This window comes from Nothobranchius furzeri, chromosome 6 (assembly GCF_043380555.1).
Source record: "Nothobranchius furzeri strain GRZ-AD chromosome 6, NfurGRZ-RIMD1, whole genome shotgun sequence".
NCBI classification, from domain to species: domain Eukaryota; kingdom Metazoa; phylum Chordata; class Actinopteri; order Cyprinodontiformes; family Nothobranchiidae; genus Nothobranchius; species Nothobranchius furzeri.
In genome coordinates, this window is record NC_091746.1 from 58,459,791 (window position 1) to 58,478,764 (window position 18,974).

The 18,974-nt window shown below is 40.7% G+C and overlaps 1 protein-coding gene across 1 annotated transcript in view; it reads right to left on the minus strand.

Annotated features, from left to right (window-relative positions):
• The window catches only part of prlra (prolactin receptor a), a 33,462-nt gene extending 24,021 nt beyond the window's left edge, over positions 1-9,441 (minus strand). Inside the window, exon 1 of the mRNA XM_015942882.3 lies at positions 9,301-9,441. The gene's annotated coding sequence lies outside the window, so the exon portion shown is untranslated. The remainder of the gene's footprint in view (positions 1-9,300) is intronic.
• Positions 9,442-18,974: the final 9,533 nt, after the last annotated feature.

An 18,974-nucleotide genomic window follows, 5' to 3' on the forward strand; every position in this document is an offset into this window, starting at 1 on the left:
AAAGTAGTGTAAACATACAGAGATAGTATTTACAAGTCATGTGACAGAGACAAAAACTGTCATCATTTATCTGTGGCTGCTATGTGTATGAAGGAAATCAGGTCAGAGACATCTATATTAAACCCTTTTCAGATAGACACTCTGGAATATGTGTGGACAATTCAATCCGGTTTTTAACCGGAACTGTGTTTTCAGACACACCACTTTTGTACCGGAACTTGTCCTTTCGGCTGCGTTCACACAGCAGGGAAAAGTTCCAGATGTTGGGGGGTCGGACTTATGTTAAGCATAATTCTGCGCACACGAAGATGCATAAAAGACCTGGATGATGAAGCTCAGGAATCACTGAAGCGGTGTGAAGCGCTCCGTCGCGCGTCTAGACGGTACCGTAGGAGGCGAGCTGCCATGGTTCATCGCATGCTACAGCATCGGGCTATCTAGGTGCGCACAGCGTCCCCCGGTCCCCTCCCCCTCCTCCCTGTCCGGAACTCGACCTCACCAGTCTGAAGCAGCCACCCTGTCCATAACAAGTCCGACCTGTTACTAGGGGCTTCGTCCGGTTTAATTACGGAAAACGTTATCCGGATGTTTGTATTCAGACACAAAGGTCTTGCGGACAGAGTCCGGAACATTTCCGTTTTTCATGGCCTGTCTGAAGGGGGCTTTAGACACCTCGAGCTTCCTATATTCAACATCAAGGTAAGGTCTAGCACCCCTTTAAAATGTTCCTCACACTCGTTCATGTGAACATTATTTTTTTAACCACTGATGTTCACTTCAGGTTACAGTTAGCTCTGGGGAAATGTTTTGATATTCCTGCACATACAGGCTGCATATGAGACTACTGGAATCACATGACTTTTCCTGGTGAATGTTCACACATTTCCCACAGCTTTGCACAATTTCCTTCAGTCTGTTATGGGTTAGGGTTAATCTACAAAAAGGCCAGTCAAATTCTGCTCTGCACCATGCTCCCATCAGCAGAGGTTGCTCCCTCACTCCACATGACTCAAAGCTCCACTCCAGGTAATAGACCTGACCCTACCCAAGCATCAGTGGAGATGTGAACAGCAGCCATGAAGCAGGAACTAATTACTCAAACAAAAGCTAAGATGCAGCATTTACTGTAGAGAGAAATACCAAAATCAGGCTGATAATACTCTGTTTTCATACATAGGGTTACACTTTTGGTGTAATAATAAAAAATGTCATCTTTGTGAACCACTTGTTGCTTAGGACACACGTGTCTTGTTTAAACCTTTTTCTACAACATTCTATTTTCTTACTACGCTTAAAATTTTTTGTGTTTATCTGTTTTTTACTAGTTTAACAATCCCGCACCTCCAGAAAAAACAACAACCATAACTTTTCAACCAAAAGGGAAAATTTATATTCAATTACATTTAATTTTAAAGCGCAACTACAGTAATGCCATCTGCCAGTAACAGCATAAAAATTATAAAAACATTTACTGACTAAACCTATTGAGAGACTATTAAACTGAAAGGTCAGCTAGAAAGGATAGCACAGACTTTGTTGTTTACATTTTTGTAAATGTCAGTTTATAAATTCTAGTATAAAATAGTTACTTTTTTTTTTACCAATTAATGATTGAAGATTATTAGGCTGAATAGCATTTATGCATTATTTACATGTCCTTTAACCTATAGAGACATTATTCGTCCTTCTCTTGTTTTTCTTGTCCCTTTTCTTGTTTTTTTAAGCACACATTTAATCTGTTGTGGTCAGGGACAAGAACTGAACTGAAAATGAGCTCCAAAGACACCAAAGTCCAAAAATAAATATGAAAAAACCTTCAGAGACACTGAAGAAAAAGAAATATTTATCAAAAGTGTGGAGCATGCACCGTTGTGCAGTGGTTAGTGCTGCTGCCTTGCAGCTGGAAGGTTCCAGATTCGATTCCCAACCTGGGGTCTTTCTGCATGGAGTTTGCATGTTCTCTCTGTGCACGCATGGGTTCTCTCAGAGGACTCCGGTCCAAAATTATCAGGTTGATAGGTGTGAGTGTGTGTGTGCATGGTTGTTTTTCCTGTGTGTTACCCTGTGATGGACCAATAACCTGTGTGCACCCCACCTACTGGAGACAAATACCAGCCCCCCACAACCCTGCATGCGCCAGTGGGTATAAAAAAAAATAGTTGGATGGATCAAACATGTTTAAAAAGGTCTGGCAGCTTTGAAGCCAAGCACGAAGGAATTTCAAATTTTTGCACAGAATATAATTTTTTAATGATTGTGTTTTGCTTAAAGAGACTGTGTGTATTTTCTCTGGCAGTAGGGGGCAGTACATACCTAAATTATTGCAATCAAGCAGTATTTTTGTGTTTGAGTAAGACCTTACCAACAAATGGCCATTAGGGTCAAAAATACCAGGGAGCCAACCTCCATCAAAATGACAAGAACATCAGACTGCCTTTCATCACTGACGTGAAGAGGTAAATGTGTAAAACAACAAAATTTATGAATGGCGAAAGTTTTGTAACTGTTACAAATCAGTAAATGTATTTTGTCCTCATGGGCTTCTGTAGAAGGAAACATGGCGTCTAATTTGGCATCGCCCAGAGATTTAGACCTGTTCCCATAGATTTTAGACCCGGTTTTTATGGTTATATGTTATGAAGCTGCCAATCTTTTTCAACAACATTTCATTGGTTATATCCAATGATTACTTAATAGTAAAAACTACATATTGTCCCTTTAAAACATCTAGTTTTCTTGTATTTCAGCCAATCCCATTAGTTTATATATTTCTTTCTGCTCTCCTGTCACAGTTACTGTCATCATTCGTGTCACTCCTTTTTATCTTAGGAGGGTTTGTTTTGTTGGAAGATGCTTGTTGCTTCATGTCTGATCTTGGGTTTGCTCCCATTTTTGTCTCTGACTTTTACACTCTTTTTGTCCTTTTAGTTTTGTTGTGGTATAGGCTATAACCCACCAGCTGCCTGACAACCTTCATTTGGTCTACATAAGGGCTCCCCAGCACCACCACCGTGACAACAACATTAGAAAGTGATGGTTAAGCAACAGAACATAGGCAGCATGAAAACCCATTTGTAGTTAATGCAACATGTGCGTTCATCTGCATCTATGCCTAGATGACATGCTAGATATGAATGAGCAGGTTGCAGAGAAGAAGCAAAATGTTGTGCAAAAGGCTGCATGCATTGAATGTGACCGTGGACCCCAGAAACATTAGGTTTCAACTTTAAAGAAAAAAGACCGTTTGTGATGTTATCTGAGGCTAAATGAAAACATTAAATTGTCGTAACCTTTATATTATTAGCACCCCCAATTCCCTGTGCGATGTAAATACAGATTTGATAAGAAATGACTCAGCAAGGTCATCAGAAGGCTAAGATGTAAATTCAGCCAATTGATGAATAATTCATAGGGCGTGTTCTTCTATGGCCTCTCAGTTTCAAAAAGGTGCAAAGAGGATGTGTCAAATGACACGTCTGGGGCCAGATGTGAGCAGTGATGCATCACCTGGCAGGAGTCGAACGCTGGAGCGGACCACCTTTGTAATCGAGGAGCATCGAGTGGGCTGACCGCCACGGCACAGTTCCAGAAGTTCTGTTTCTGAGAACCTGCCTCTCTGTTCCAGAAGGTTTCAAAGATACATACGCCCATTTTTCTGTTTTATATTAACTTATGTTTAGTGCAAATAAAACAAGGTAATGAAACTGTCTGCACTTTCTGTCATGCTCCTGTTCAACATGGAATGCCAGCACTTCATTTCATTGCACTTAAAAGCCTCCGTATTTAGAACAAGGACTATCTGAACCAGCAGGTTTTTTGTGTTTAAAGAGTGGCTGGTGCCTGTAGCAGCGCCACTGTTGATTACAAAAGTCTCATTTTACCGTACAGAACAACTCGGAACTTTGGACATGAAGCTACAGGCCAGCGGTTTAGCAGGAGCAGAAGCAGATACCAGAAATCACTCAAAGCACTCTCGTATCAAATCTTGACCTGAAATCCAGCTCAGACTGGAACAGACCTGACACTTCCCAGTACTGTAAAAAACCGGTTTGAACAGTAGCACAAATGCATTTCTAGGAACTATTTTTCCTCATGTGGGCAGTCAAGGGTAGAAAGTAAAGAGAACCAAATGGAAAATCATAAGCTGTTGACTAATTTTAACTGCAAAGCAAATGAATCTAATGATCCACATGACATAATATCATTCAGGTGAAAGTTTTACAGAGGATTTAACACGTTTACCTTTAACACGGTAGTAAGTTTTATTGGTTTCTTTTCAATGTAACCCTTGGATTCCCTATCATTTGGATGTGAGCTGACTTCTCCATTTTCTTTGTAAAAGCTCTCATTTATAAAACACAATATGACATTAAACTTTAGTTATAAAGCACCATAAATAAAAATATATGGTTGACCAAATTTTTGTATGATGTGCAAGATACAAATAGCACAGCCAAACAAAAAATAAAACATCGCCTACAGCTGAAAGGGCTTAAAGGCAGAAGTATAAAACATTTCAAGGCATTTCAAACAAATAAAAGCCAGGAGAAAATGAGTTGTGGGTGATCAGTGAAGGTCTGACTGATCCCTTCAGCATAGGGCTTCAGTTGGTTTAAAAACAGTAGTTGTAAGTTTTGAAATTGCCTTAAAGACCAAGTTCACTCAGAAACCATTTTTTACTTGTTGTCTTTTAAATTTATGATAGGTCATTCTGAGTTTAACATGCAAGTTGAACGTGAAAATGCTTCTTTACCCCATTTGCCACATTACCCATCGATAGAAAATAGATGGGGAAACGCTCATTTAAAAGAAAAACAGTCAGATCCATGCCACAGTGAAGATTTGCATTCATGGAATCTTCCATCTTGGCTCCCAATGGGGAAGGCTGTTGTTGATTTAAAGTCCCAGTACAGGAGAGCACGTCTCAGCAAGTAGACGCTTGCCGTTAGCATTAGCAACTCCACAACATGGCAGAACTCCTTCAGGCTTGTGGTATTTGAGGCAATAAAGCATAAACAAAGTAAACTAAGGGGGCATAGTTGCTGTTAACTAATCAGAGGCAAGATGTCAGAATATTAGGACATAAGACTCCAAATCCTGCTGTCTTCTTCTCCCCTATGTGCTCTGGCTAACTCCTACCTCCTGAAACAAGAGCGCCAGAGCTAATTTCATTTTTGTCATGTATAATAAAGACTACTGTAAATGCATTAAAATACAAGTGAACTTGGTCTTTAAATGAGAGAATACAATTTTCTAAGTCAACAGTTATCCACATAAGAATCAAATTGAATATGTTGTTTTCCAGAATCCCTTGGCCAAAGAGAAAAAGGCACACAGAAAAAAAAAGAAAAGGACCAAGGACAGAACCTTGTGGGATGCCCAAGGAAATAAAAGCAGAGCTGGAGAAATAAATCATTCACCAATTTTAACCGTTAATTTTGAAGAGTTTTCTTATTTAGAGATGAACAAATTTTGCACAACATGCTATAGATAACAACACATTCTTCAGTAATGTTTTCTGCAACAAAAGTGCATGCAAGATTATGCAATTCTCCAGTTTTACCACAAAGCAGAATTGTTTGCCACACACGGCGTGCTAGTTGAATGCACAAATGTATGGGCTTAAATAAGGGCCATAATGTTGTTGTAGTTAAAAGAAAAATTTGAAATTGAAAATATGTAAACTGAAAGCAAAAGTCACATTTTTAGAGTGAACTTTGAAAAAGAAAGACTTGGATTTAAAATAAAATCAAACGTTTGGAATATTTGTAAGAACTGAAACCCCAATGGTATTTTTATTTAGAATTTTTCTGAGTAAACTTTACTAAAGAATTTTCAGTAATTTTTTTTTAATTATTGTTTTTTTAAAAATCCATTCAGTCTCAGATTACATTTTTTTCACATTCAGATCTTTTTAATTAATGTACAAAAAATTTCTTCAGGTTCAGATTTTTCTTTCAGCTTCAGATTTTTTTTTCACTTTCGGATCTGTATTTTTCAGTTACAGACTTTTGGCCCTGTTTTGGCCTGGTGGGCATGGCTACACAGAGAGGGGCGGGGAATCATGAGTGACAGCAGGACGCTGGAGGCTGAAGACGGCCCATTTTTCATGTTGCCTTCAGGAAACCTGGGAATAAACACAATTTATCAAACACCTCCTGCACTGTATTATTTGATAATGGTTAGATAACATGTCATGCATAACTGCTTAAACTCAGTTACTAAAGCTCTTTCAATCAGTAATGTGTACAAATTACGCAGTGACTGATCAATTATGAGAAGTTTTCCCAACTACTACGTTAGAAGTAGTAGAAGTTAGGCACGGACAGACAGGGAAGTTGTCCGGGGCGGCATTTTTTCATGACACAAAAGGGACGCACAAGCGCTGAGTAAAAAAATTAAAAAGAAAGAAATCTGTGCCGCACCGAGGTTTTCTATTCTATCTGTCATATCACAGAGTCTGGATTGGAAACAACAAGTTGGCGCCCCCTGCAGCTGCAGGCGCTCCTGCTGACTGAGAGGGTTCAGGTGCACTGTGTGTGTATGAAGAAGAGGAAGGGGAGGGGCGCGGCGGGGGAATTCACCTCTGGGTCTTTCCCAAATGAAATGAGCGGGTAGGGGCTGAATCAACTGTATTAACATGGCTAAAGTCAATCACATCTTGATGTTCTTCCATTTAACACACGTTTCATTCATAATATCATAAACACAGGCCTATCATTCTTTCAGGTTTTTCTGAATTGTGTGAAATGGCCGAATAAAAAAAGGAAAAACAAAACGATTTTGTGGTCACCCACCCAGGTCAAATTGTTTAGTCCTGACTAAAGGAAACTTATTGAGTCAAGAGCCAAACAGAAGAGATGAACATGAAAAAGCTAAAACCACCAGCCGCATTGTGGGGGCCTGGGAAAGACCCAGAGGTGAATTCCCCCACCGCGCCCCTCCCCTTCCTCTTCTTCATACACACACGGTACACCCACCTGAACCCTCTCAGTCAGCAGGAGCGCCTGCAGCTGCAGGGGGCGCCAACTTGCTGTTTCCAATCCAGACTCTGTGATATGACAGATTGAATATAAACCTCGGTGCGGCGCAGATTTCTTTCTTTTTATTTTTTTACTCAGCGCTTGCCCTTTTGTGTCATGAAAAAATGCCGCCCCGGACAACTGCCCTGTCTGACCGTGCCTAAAACTGCTACTGATTTCACCATGAAAATTAAATAAAAAAACAGAATAGCCGAAAATGAATCTTACTTTTAACCGTAACAATAGCCACTTCGTAAATTCTTAGCATTCACAGACTGCAGTGTAACTTTTCCAAACTTAAACACTCACCTGACTGTTCGCACCAGCAGTGTTGTTGGATGACGACGCCATCGTTCCCTGAGGCACAACAGCAGCACCCACGTATGCTACTTTGAGAGCATGGGAAATGATCACTTCTCACGTAGTAGTTGGGAAAACTTCTCATAATTGATCAGTCACTGTGTAATTTGTACACATTACTGATTGAAAGAGCTTTAGTAACTGAGTTTAAGCAGTTATGCATGACATGTTATCTAACCATTATCAAATAATACAGTGCAGGTTACTGATTGAAAGAGCTTTAGTAACTGAGTTTAAGCAGTTATGCATGACATGTTATCTAACCATTATCAAATAATACAGTGCAGGAGGTGTTTGATAAATTGTGTTTATTCCCAGGTTTCCTGAAGGCAACATGAAAAATGGGCCGTCTTCAGCCTCCAGCGTCCTGCTGTCACTCATGATTCCCCGCCCCTCTCTGTGTAGCCACGCCCACCAGGCCAAAACAGGGCCAAAAGTCTGTAACTGAAAAATACAGATCCGAAAGTGAAAAAAAAAATCTGAAGCTGAAAGAAAAAATCTGAACCTGAAGAATTTTTTTGTACATTAATTTAAAGGATCTGAATGTGAAAAAATTTAATCTGAGACTGAATGGATTTAAAAAAAAAACAATAATTAAAAAAAATTACTGAAAATTCTTTAGTAAAGTTTACTCAGAAAAATTCTAAATAAAAATATCATTGGGGTTTCAGTTCTTACAAATATTCCAAACGTTTGATTTTATTTTCAATCCAAGTCTTTCTTTTTCAAAGTTCACTCTAAAAATGTGACTTTTGCTTTCAGTTTACATATTTTCAATTTCAAATTTTTCTTTTAACTACACAAACATTTTGGCCCTTATTTAAGCCCATACAAATGGACAGCATGCTCCTTGCCTCTGTTTAGCAGCAGTAATTGCAACATATGGGAATAAACTTGCCTGAATGTGCTTCTCGTAAAGCTGGACCTCCTTACTTTTTTTTACCCAACCTGCAAGCATGTGCCCTCTTGTGTTTTCAAACAACCCAGAGTGGAAAAACAGCTTCAAGGACGACAAACACACCCTTCCCTTCCTGCAGAAGTAATGATCCCACTTATCTTTGGTTGCACCAAAGTTAAGAAATAGGTTAGGGAGATAAGGGGACCATCTGATTTTATAAGCCACTTCAGTGGCTATATGGATCCTGCAATACTCCTTTTAAGTGTTTTCTTAAATGACACATTAGCCCAAGGTTCATGAATGTAAAATAACAGGTCAGATGAAGGTGGCTCCTTTTCCAGCTTATTTATCTATTTTACTGTGACAACTCAACTCAGTCCTGCAGAATTAATATTTATTTCAGCTTTTATAAAAACAATGAAAACAAATGATGAGTTTGAATTGTTTTCCCTCTGAAACGCTGCCATCCTAATGACGATGTCAGTGTAATTAATTTAAATGAGTTGTGCCAAATGTTGCATGGCAAGAGTAAACTTTACGCTAAACCACTGGGTGACCACTAATAAAACTTAAACATATCCACCTCCAACCAAAAGAATGTGCAACTTTTAAAGGGGAAAACAGAAGTTTCTTCAAAAACGGGGCTCTAAGACTCAGTGGTTTAATCATTACAACAGTAATGAACATCCAGTACCCAACACCGAGTTTAAATAAAGCCTGTGTGCCTGATTTAAAGCAAAAAGAGCCAGTAATCTGCCGGCACCAAAGATTGTAATCCAGTCTTGGAGATGGTCATCCTGCTCCAGCAGAGGCCAACAACGTCCCAGCCTGGCCTGAGTTCTAAAAGAATGGACCCCATTAACTCCCCAGACCTACATCCTCTGCTTTAATGGACCGATGACAGCCTCCTCTCAGTGAGACAATCACCGACACTAACGGCTACCGGGGAGATCATGAGATGTTTCTTTAAAAGTGATCCATAAAAGAGAATGAATTAGTGTATTTGCGTTTGCGTCTTACCGACTGCCAACAGGTGTTTTCTGCCTCTTCCTCCGTCCGTCGGTGCGTCCGCACGCGCCTCACTTCCCTCCCGAGAAGATTTAGCGACCTTCACTTTTTTTCTTTATTTTTTCAGGGATGAAATCAGAGAGGTGTACACATACAGCCGTGCGACATGACCAGTTTCAGCCGTCCCGTCAGCGAAGGAGACGCAACAGATCTCTCCGCGCCCTGACTGTGCCGATGAGGGCGGCGAGGAGTGCAGCGTAAACCCCGCCCCTCCCGTCCGCACTCAAGCTCAGCCGCGCACTCCGCAGGTTCAGGTTCCCGCAGATACCGCAAACTCATCAGACGGGTTTGACATCTATATAAATGAGCACACAAATAAAAGTTTTTACCGTGAAGCCATGTGACGGAGACGTTGAGTGTGTAGAAACACAAGGTGCTGCTGCTCACGGGAGGAGCTGAGTAAAAGTGTGGATTACTTATAAAACAACAGTCCCCTGAGTCTAGGGGACAGGAAATGGTCTCTGTGTTGTTCTGATGAGAACTAAGAGACCAAAGACAACACAGATGTGTGTTTTTGTTCACCTAATAGATGTTTGAAATCACTAGAATTTTATTTTGGTAGCTTATTATGAAGAATTTTAGTAATTCTCTGTGATCATTTCTGATCATCTTTTCTTATGTTCTAGTGATCTGTCTTAAATGATGTGTGATGTATTTTTTTAAATGTACATGCATTTCTCTTTAATGAAATCTTATTTGGCATCTTTTTCTTTTAATTTTATTTTCTGGGATGTTTCACAATTTCTCGTATTAATTGAGGCAGGCCTAGAAACTTGTATGACCACGACAACGGAAATACACCCACATGCTCCACAAACATTTCACAGAAATGAACAAACCCATAAAAGCTCTCAGTTCCTCTCTCTAATTAATTGAATTGCTCTTGGAATACATCACAGGAGAAACTCACCTATTTTGTGGAAAGAACATGTAAATTGCTAAAATGACATTAACCCTAAATAAAACCATAATCATGGTAGAAAAGTGGAAATCGACAGTCAGTGAACTGTTTAAATCCACCAGATGCCTCCCTTTGTGACTGAACCGGGGTCCTTATCGACTGTGTCTTTTAGCCTGCATGATGCTTATCTAACCATTTGTCTTCTACATGACAGCGAAGGCCAGTTTCCCATAATGTTCAAAATCATATTTTGCGACCTGGTCATATCTTAGGGCAAGGGAAGGGAAACTAGATGTCATTTTCCACCATAAATTAGTTTGCGATTGTGATCTAAACGTTGTCTTCATAATCCAGGAGCCTCAAATAATGAAGGTGTAAGTGAAAGCACAAACCGGTTATATGGTAACTTTAGAACAAGCCATTGGGGTATATGGTGAGTCAGTGATCTGTGTTAAATGTAAGCATTAATGTGCTACAATAAGGGATCAGGTTACAGGTGATAAGTCTCTGGGAAATGAACAGAAATGAAATTTCCATCTGAGAAAAAAAATCTAGTCTCTCTCTCTCTCTCTTTCTCTCTCTCTCTCTCTCTCTCTCTCTCTCTCTCACTCACTCACTGTGTGTGTTTGTGTGTACGTGGGAGTGTCGGTTCACTGCAGCCTCTAAGAAATGCAAACACAATGCCTATCTGTTTTCCTATCAGAAAACTGGCTTCTTGCTGGTATGAGCAACAAAAACACTGTAAAAAAGCTCTCCTGTGGTAAACCAGCACAATTAGCCGTGAGCTGTAATTGGAACCACTTTAGGACATGATGCTCAACGTATGCGTGCAAATTTTTGGGTTTCTTTACAAAATAATAAAAGCAATCCTTGCTCCAGAAAAAGCAGGCTTCCTCTTTGCGGCTGGCAACTTTTGCTTGCTCTGCATGAGAACAAATATTGTAAAACTCCCTGACGATCACACTGGTGTGCCCTAAATCACTTAAAAAGCTGTCAAGTTTACGACTGGTAAACATAGTGAGGTCTCCAAGCCTATGAAATTCCTCTTGCCACCCATGCACAACGTAACCTCAATTCCCTATATATATATATATATATATATATATATATATATATATATATATATATATATACACACACACATATATCAATCCATCCATCCATCTTCTGAACCCGCTTGTCCATGTAGGGTCGCGGGGGGCTGGTGCCTATCTCCAGCAGTCAACGGGCAATTAGGCGGGGTACACCCTGGACAGAGATGTCCAGGGTGTACCTGGGCAACAGGGCAACACAGAGACACACAGGACAAATGATCACACACACACACTCACACCTAAGGACAGACCAATTAACCTAACAGTCATGTTTTTGGACTGTGGGAGGAAGCCGGAGTACCCGGAGAAAACCCACGCATGCACAGGGAGAACATGCAAACTCCATGCAGAAAGATCCCAGGCCGGGAAGCGAACCCAGGACCTTCTTGCTGCAAGGCAACAGCTCTAACCACTGCGCCACTGCGCAGCCTACATACATACATACATATATATATATATACATACATATATATTCATATATACATATATATAATTAACATTTACTTGTTATTTTCAGTATTAGGAAAAGTATACTTTGTGTATTACCATAATATTTAGTGATTAGGATGTGTTTTTGTTATGTACTGTCCAGTCATGTCTTTTGGTGTCGTGCTTGTGTGTTGGACAGTGAAAAACGTAAATCTTACTCCTTTGAATGTTTAGTGCATGTGAAGTAATCGACAATAAAAGCTCTCTTGTCTGATATATATATATATAGCGGCTGAATAGCTCAACTGGATAAGCACCGGACTTACAAGTGGAAACCCGGGAACCCGTTTTGAAACCCGGGTTGGTTCCTCAACATCCAGTGTGGGCTCTTATAGGCAAGACCCTTGACGGTATTGGCTACACAAGAATCCTTGGGCAAGACCCTTGGTGCAATTTGCTTACCTCATAACATGATGAGAGCAACAAAAATGAATGAGTGTCGGCTCAGATGTCGCCCGGCCAAACAAGGTCTGCATCAGGTGCGGGGGAACCAGAGCACCCTGATGAAAAGTGGGCTACTGGAACAACAACAAGACGGAAATGGGCGAAATACGAGATCCTGGATCTGTTGGTATGCCACTACTCCAGTAACCCTAGTCAGAGGGGTTACATGCAGAGAATGCGGGAAGAATGGTTACTTTGAAATCTGCACTCAACACTAACAGCCAAACAACCAGTAGCACAGTGTTCCAACATCAACAAACGGCAACTGCTATCACCATGAGGTACCATCAGAAATCCTTGAAGATGTCAGTGCAGCATTGAGAATGATTCCTACAACCACCAATGAAGCCAATGAGCTGAAATACACTTCAGCGGCAGGGAGATCCTTGAGATGCTTGGCTATAAGAGCAAGTGCAACCATGAGATACAATACCCACCATGGAAGAGAAGGTTGGAGGCCAAAATCAAGGCAGCATGGAGAGATGTGAGCCAACTGTCAGAGTTCTAGAAAGGTACAATGAGAAAACCAGGACCCAAGAACTACAGCCAGAAACCCATAAGCACTGGAAACTGCCAAACAAAAGCTCCAAGCATTGGCCCCCCACCTAAAGAGATACACAAGAGAAAGTGAAGTCAGACGAATAAACCGGCTCTTCTCGACCCAAAGCGTACTCAGCAGCTGCTCTAGCCACTCCTCCAGGCTTTCTCAAGTTCTTCTTTGAAGCCCTGGTACTTCTCTAGTTCCATGCTTTCGTTCTTTTTTAAACACAGAAACAGTTTTGTTTACCTGTTTGTAGCTACAGTTTCGCCGACGGCTGCCGGCGCCTGAAGAAGCCGTCAGCCGTCGGCGAAACTGTAAACAGGTAAACAAAACTGTTTCTGTGTTTAAAAAAGAACGAAAGCATGGATTTAGAAAGACACAGCAAGAACACACCTAAGACTTCTTTAGTTTCTCGTGTTCCTTTTTCCTGATGTGACCATCACTTGGTATGGCCATATCAACCACAACGGTTGTCCTCTGTTGTTTGTCTGCTACCGCAATGCCCAGTTGGTTTGCCACCACCATTTTGTCAGTCTGGATCTGGAAGTCCCACAGGAGCTTGGCTCTTTCATTCTCTACCACCTTAGGGGGTGTTACCCACTTTGACATTGGGGCTTCCGGTCCATACTCTGCACTCTGCACAGATGTTTCACACTATGACAGCTGTGGCGTTCCATGTATGCTTTCTCTGCCAGCATCTTACACCCTGCAGTTATGCGGTGGATTGTCTCAGAGGCCTCTTTGCATAGCCTACACCTTGGGTCTTGTCTAGTTTAGTAGATCTTGGCCTCTGTTGCTCTGGTGTTCAGGGCCAGTTCCTGTGCAGCCATGATGAGTGCCTCAGTGCTGTCCTTCAGACCAGCTCTTTGTAGCCATTGGTAGGATTTCTTGATATAAGCCACTTCAGTTATCTGTCGGTGGCACATCCCATGTAGGGATTTGTCCTCGTATGATGGTATTTCCAGCGCATCTATAGGACATGCATACATGGGCTCTCCCTTAGAGATGGGGGTGAGAAGCTCAGTCATCTGGGAGGGGCTCTGAGTAGATCTGCTGCTCCTCCACATCTAGAGGAGCCAGTTGAGGTGGCTCGGACATCTGATTAGGATACATCCTGCATGGAGAACTCCCTGTTGAGGTTCTCCGGGCATGTCCAACTGGGAGGAGACCTAAAGGAAGACTCAGGACATGTTGGAGGGACTATGTCTCTGGTCTGGCCAGGGAACACCTTGGAATTCTCCTGGAAGAGCTGGCCCAAGTGGCTGGGGGGAGGGAAATCTCTTGACTTAGGCTGTTGCCCCCACAACCTGACCCCGGATATGCAAGAGAAAATGGACGAATGTGTGTGTGTGTGTGTGTGTGTGTGTGTATATATATATATATATATATATATATATATATATATACACACAGCTCGGTCATCTGGGAGGAAGAGAGAAAGGCTCTTTTTAATTAAGAGCACTTTCCCTACAAGAAAAAGGTGAGCTGTCGGTCAGAAGGAACATACAGCATGATATCTTTGTGAATCAATGCCCAGGCTGCAGGGTATCTTAGACTGCAGCTTTTCCACAAAAGGTAAAACCTTTTCAAGGTGCACTTAGTTTCTAAGGAAACTCAAACGCTGCTGGAAAGACACAGATGGAGATGGAGACAGATTCCTTCAGGGATCTTTAGGGATCTTTGTATCCGATTATTGTCTGTTGAATGAAACTTCCTATTTGCTCATTGTGTTGAACCCCTGAGAAGCCACGCCTGAAACGATTTTACAGGCATTGACGCAAACACACACATGCAAACACACATGTACATTCTTGTCAACGGTATACAAGGTCGGAGAGAATGGAAGTCTCTGGAAATGTTTGAAAAGTGAAAGACGACGATTTAGGCTCTGCAAAAAACTGTGTCAAGCCTTGTCAGTAAACACAGTGAGCTTTTCTTGTGCAGGTGGAGCTTTAGTGTGCAACACCGCAGTCCTTTCTTAGTGCCAAATCACTTTACTTTTATCAGTACTGAGAAAACGACGCATCACACTTTATGCAAATCACTCTGTGATTTAATATTCAGAATAATGTTGTGTAAGTTGTGTTTTACTTATGATCTTTGAGCTGAGAAGCATTGATGCACATGGGCAATAATCTCTTCATAAAGCTTGAAGAGCTTTATGAATGGAATGGATAGCTTGTTGTTGTTGTTTACGACCGAGGAAATCTTTGCATCTCCCCTTTCCACTTCTGCTTAGTTGCAGTAACGTTACATAACAGGCCATCTGCTCTGGACATTGATTTAAAAGTCGCCATGTAAGCCATATGAGAATGAAGGTAAACATTAGGAGAAAAGCAGCTTGAACGCTGCTTTAGACAGACATTGTTAGGCTTCTGAAGGTTATAGGTAATCACACCCTCTCTATCCATCTCTTTCCAAAAGATTTCCCTCATTTTCAAAATAAACTGCATCAAATCTTGTGTTCTCAGAGTTTAGGTAATGCTTTTTGTTTTTGAAGCTTATGGTTATTAGATTTAACACCAGATGAGTAAAACAATGAATACTTTTAAACTGTAGTGAACATCTGGTTTAAAGAAATCAAATTATAGGTTCAAGAACACAGTGAGCATGGTTCTTTAGGGACATCTAGTGGTAAAAGTGGGCACTGTTTTTCAGTAAAAATCAGTTGCAACTAAACTAAACATGAAAAATTTACTAGTTTGATTCAATTATTTTTAATATTCATCCTTGAGCTACTATGTGTTTGGTCATAATGTTGCCCAAGATAGCAACATCTGGCATAATAAAACAAAAGGACATCTATCTTGTGTTTGGTATACATTACAATGTTAAAAAAAATAACGTTTTGCTTGAGTTTGCACTTAATGCAGTTTTAATAAAAATTATATGCTTTAAACGTTTCAGAGAACTTAATGACTACAACAATTTTGGCCACAGCCTCATTATAAGCCATGCTTGTATTTGAAAACTTTGATTTGGTGTTTCACGGTGAGGGCAAAACTCACCTGGCGGTGTGAGTTAACCACCTTTCACAGGGGCCTGTGCTCTGCTCACTCTGTTTTCACCTGTTCTGACCACCATCCCCTTCACCACCAGGTCTAACTCACCAATAGGTGGTAATCAGTTAACAGCGCTGCTATTCTCTTTACTTTCAGTATGGAGATCTGAAGGTCTGATCATATGGTTATAAAATCTATAATTGAACTTTGGCCCAGATACACAATGCACAAAAGTCTAATAATGACACCATCAGTTCAGATCTGGTTTTAGACCATTAAAAGGGTGAAATGTTCCCCCATGTTGGAAGGAGCTCTGCCTGAAGTGAGAAAATTTCAGTAACTGAGTTAATGATTTTGTGAGTGATGGAGGGAGATGTGGATCAAGCAAGGCTTTGTTTTCAGTAATAAAGGTGCAGCAGCACCAGTCTGGCAAAGCTCCAAATGCAAGGGTCTGTCTATGGTCCGGTTCTCACCTTTAAAAAGGGAGTCCGATACATACAGAACTAACAGAAATACAAGCAGGAAAACAAGATAAATAGCACGTAGTGCACCTACAGGAGGTCTTGCAAAAACCAGCCTGAACAGGTGAGTTTTTAGGTGCTTATTAATGGAGTCCACTGAGTCCACTGATCTCAGGCTCAGGGGGAGAGAGTTCCAGAGTCTGGGGGCCACAGCAGCAAATGATCTGTCACCTTTGGTTGTTAGATTTGAATAAAGACTGAAAGAGTAAAATCCTGATTATAAACATGTGAAATGAACAACCTCCACTAGAGGCCGGGCTCAGCACTAATGAAAAAAGGAGGAGCTTCATCATTTATTAAGGGCATGGAGTAGAGATGATGCTCCTCCACATGCAAAGGAGTCAGTTGAGGTGATTTGGGCATCTAATCAGGATGTTTCCTGATCGGCTTACTTTGGAGGTTGTCTTGATGAATCTCACTGGGACAAGAGTCTGAGGCAGAGCCAGAACTTTCTGGAGGCCTGCTCTGGGAATGCTGCTCATCTTGGCCAGGGCATTTTTGTAAAATAGCTTTTCTAATCCATTGAATTTTCTTCCTGGATAAATAAAGATTAAATATAAATGAAGTAAACAAATTTGTATAATTTATTGCATGTTTCGTTATCATACAATGTTTCTGGAGGAACACAACTACACTTCATTTGTCAACAGTTTTCTGGGGCAAGTCTGGGAATTCCACAACACAAGTTCTCTAACTTTAATTTCTGCAGCAATCAAAATTCAGTTTTTGGTTTCACTACTTGAGATAACAGATACATTAGTTTAATAGTAACTTGTACTATTGTGCTTGTGCCTTTGTCATGCTAACTAGTAGATCGTGGCTAAACCTAATGAATCAGTTTAGTGGTGGAACTCAATAATTAGAGGAAAAAAAGAAGGTCATGCATTTGCCTTCGTTTGTTTTCTAACCTAATTTGATGCCCATAGGAGGACATTTAGAGCTAGAATACTCAATGCTGACTGAAAAATAAGCAGATTAAGTTAAAATCTGCGGTCCTTTTCAGCATTATGACAGCCTCGCATGAATGTCGGTTTTTTTGGGGGGGGGGGGGGGGGGGAATCCCCACTTTTTCCAAAGTAAATTTTTGTCCCCTGCTCTTTCTACTGTCCAAAAATAATATTACAATATATAAATAGATACTGGTAGAGCACTAGGACCAAGTGGAAAACAACCACTTGCGATGAAGCCTGTTTCCCATCAGAACCGCCCATAAGCTGATCTATTGGCTCTGCTGATACTTGCTAACGTGTGATTGGCCGTTCCTGCCGCCTGTGTACTTGACAGTACTGCATTCCTGACATTGCATAAAAGTGCCTCTAGGCTATAGTTTTATACATTTTTTTATATTTACTATAAAGACCCCCTCGAGGTTCTCACCACACCAAAAAGCTGATTGAAAACAATAGTAGATGCGTAATTGTCAGTTTGATGAAGGGTGACTGAACTCTAAATCTTTACAGTGCAAAACTAAACAAATAAACACATAAAACATTCCCTGAGCAAATACAGTAACTATTTCAGTGAATTATTTATTTTAATATCCAAATGTAAAACTAAATAATAAGTAAGTAAAAATGTATTTTTTACATAGCCTTTCAAGATCAACCAGGGGCAATCAAAACAATGGAGAGGAATATGCAGAGAAATTACATTTAAGGCCCTAAAAACTCGAACAAGAATCTTGAAATGAACTCTTCTGGAAGAGAAGCAGGGTGTCGTAGGTGTCTCAGTCAGAAGCCGAGCACAGGCATCACAGGAGGTTTTGCTCAGACAGGTAATGAGGGAGAAGCAGAAATTTAAGGATAAAAAAAAATTCCAGCTCAGTGTGTGACTCACCTTGGCAATGCTCCTGAGATGATAGAAAAAGGAGAGAACCAGAGAACTCACACAAGACTCGCCCTGTCAAAGGTCTCAGCAAGTTTAACAGAGATGAGAGGTGGGAGAAGCATAGAAAATAGAATAGAATAGAAGGCTTTTATGGTCACTGCAAGTACAATGAGATTAAAAGCAGCTTTTTCAGTGCAGTCAAACACAAATCGTAAAATCAATAAATAAACTGTGCAAAGTTGTGCTACATACACATCATATATTGCAGTTACGGTCAATAACATATAGATATTGGTTGTACATGCTGCTCAAAAGAATATCCGACTAGGAACGAGCTTGTCCAGGGCACAGGTTAATGAACACTTCACTGTAAAAAAAACACCTCTCCATGTAATGGTGGATTCAAATGCATTTACACCCTAAGACTGAGTGGCTCTCTGTCATAAGCCCTGGCCACAGCACCAACGCCATCATTTCTACCAACACAATTTGTGTGGTAATTTTTTGTAATGTTACGTTACTTGATTTCTTTAAACGCTTGCCTTTGTGAGTAATGGCTTCATTTAGCCTTCAAATCCTGAAAAACCCCAAAATAACACCGACCTACGCTACACCACGCCTCTTTTATTTGATTGGCTGGACGATAACTCACAAAGCCTCTCATTGGTTAGTAGCTAAAGCAATCATTTCTAACCGGCAAATGATTGGTTGAGCTGCCTGGAGGAAGTCCAGCACCACAACATAGACGCAATAACCTCAGAGTTGACAAAAGCGAGCTGCTACAGTGACAACATTTGGAGTGTAGAC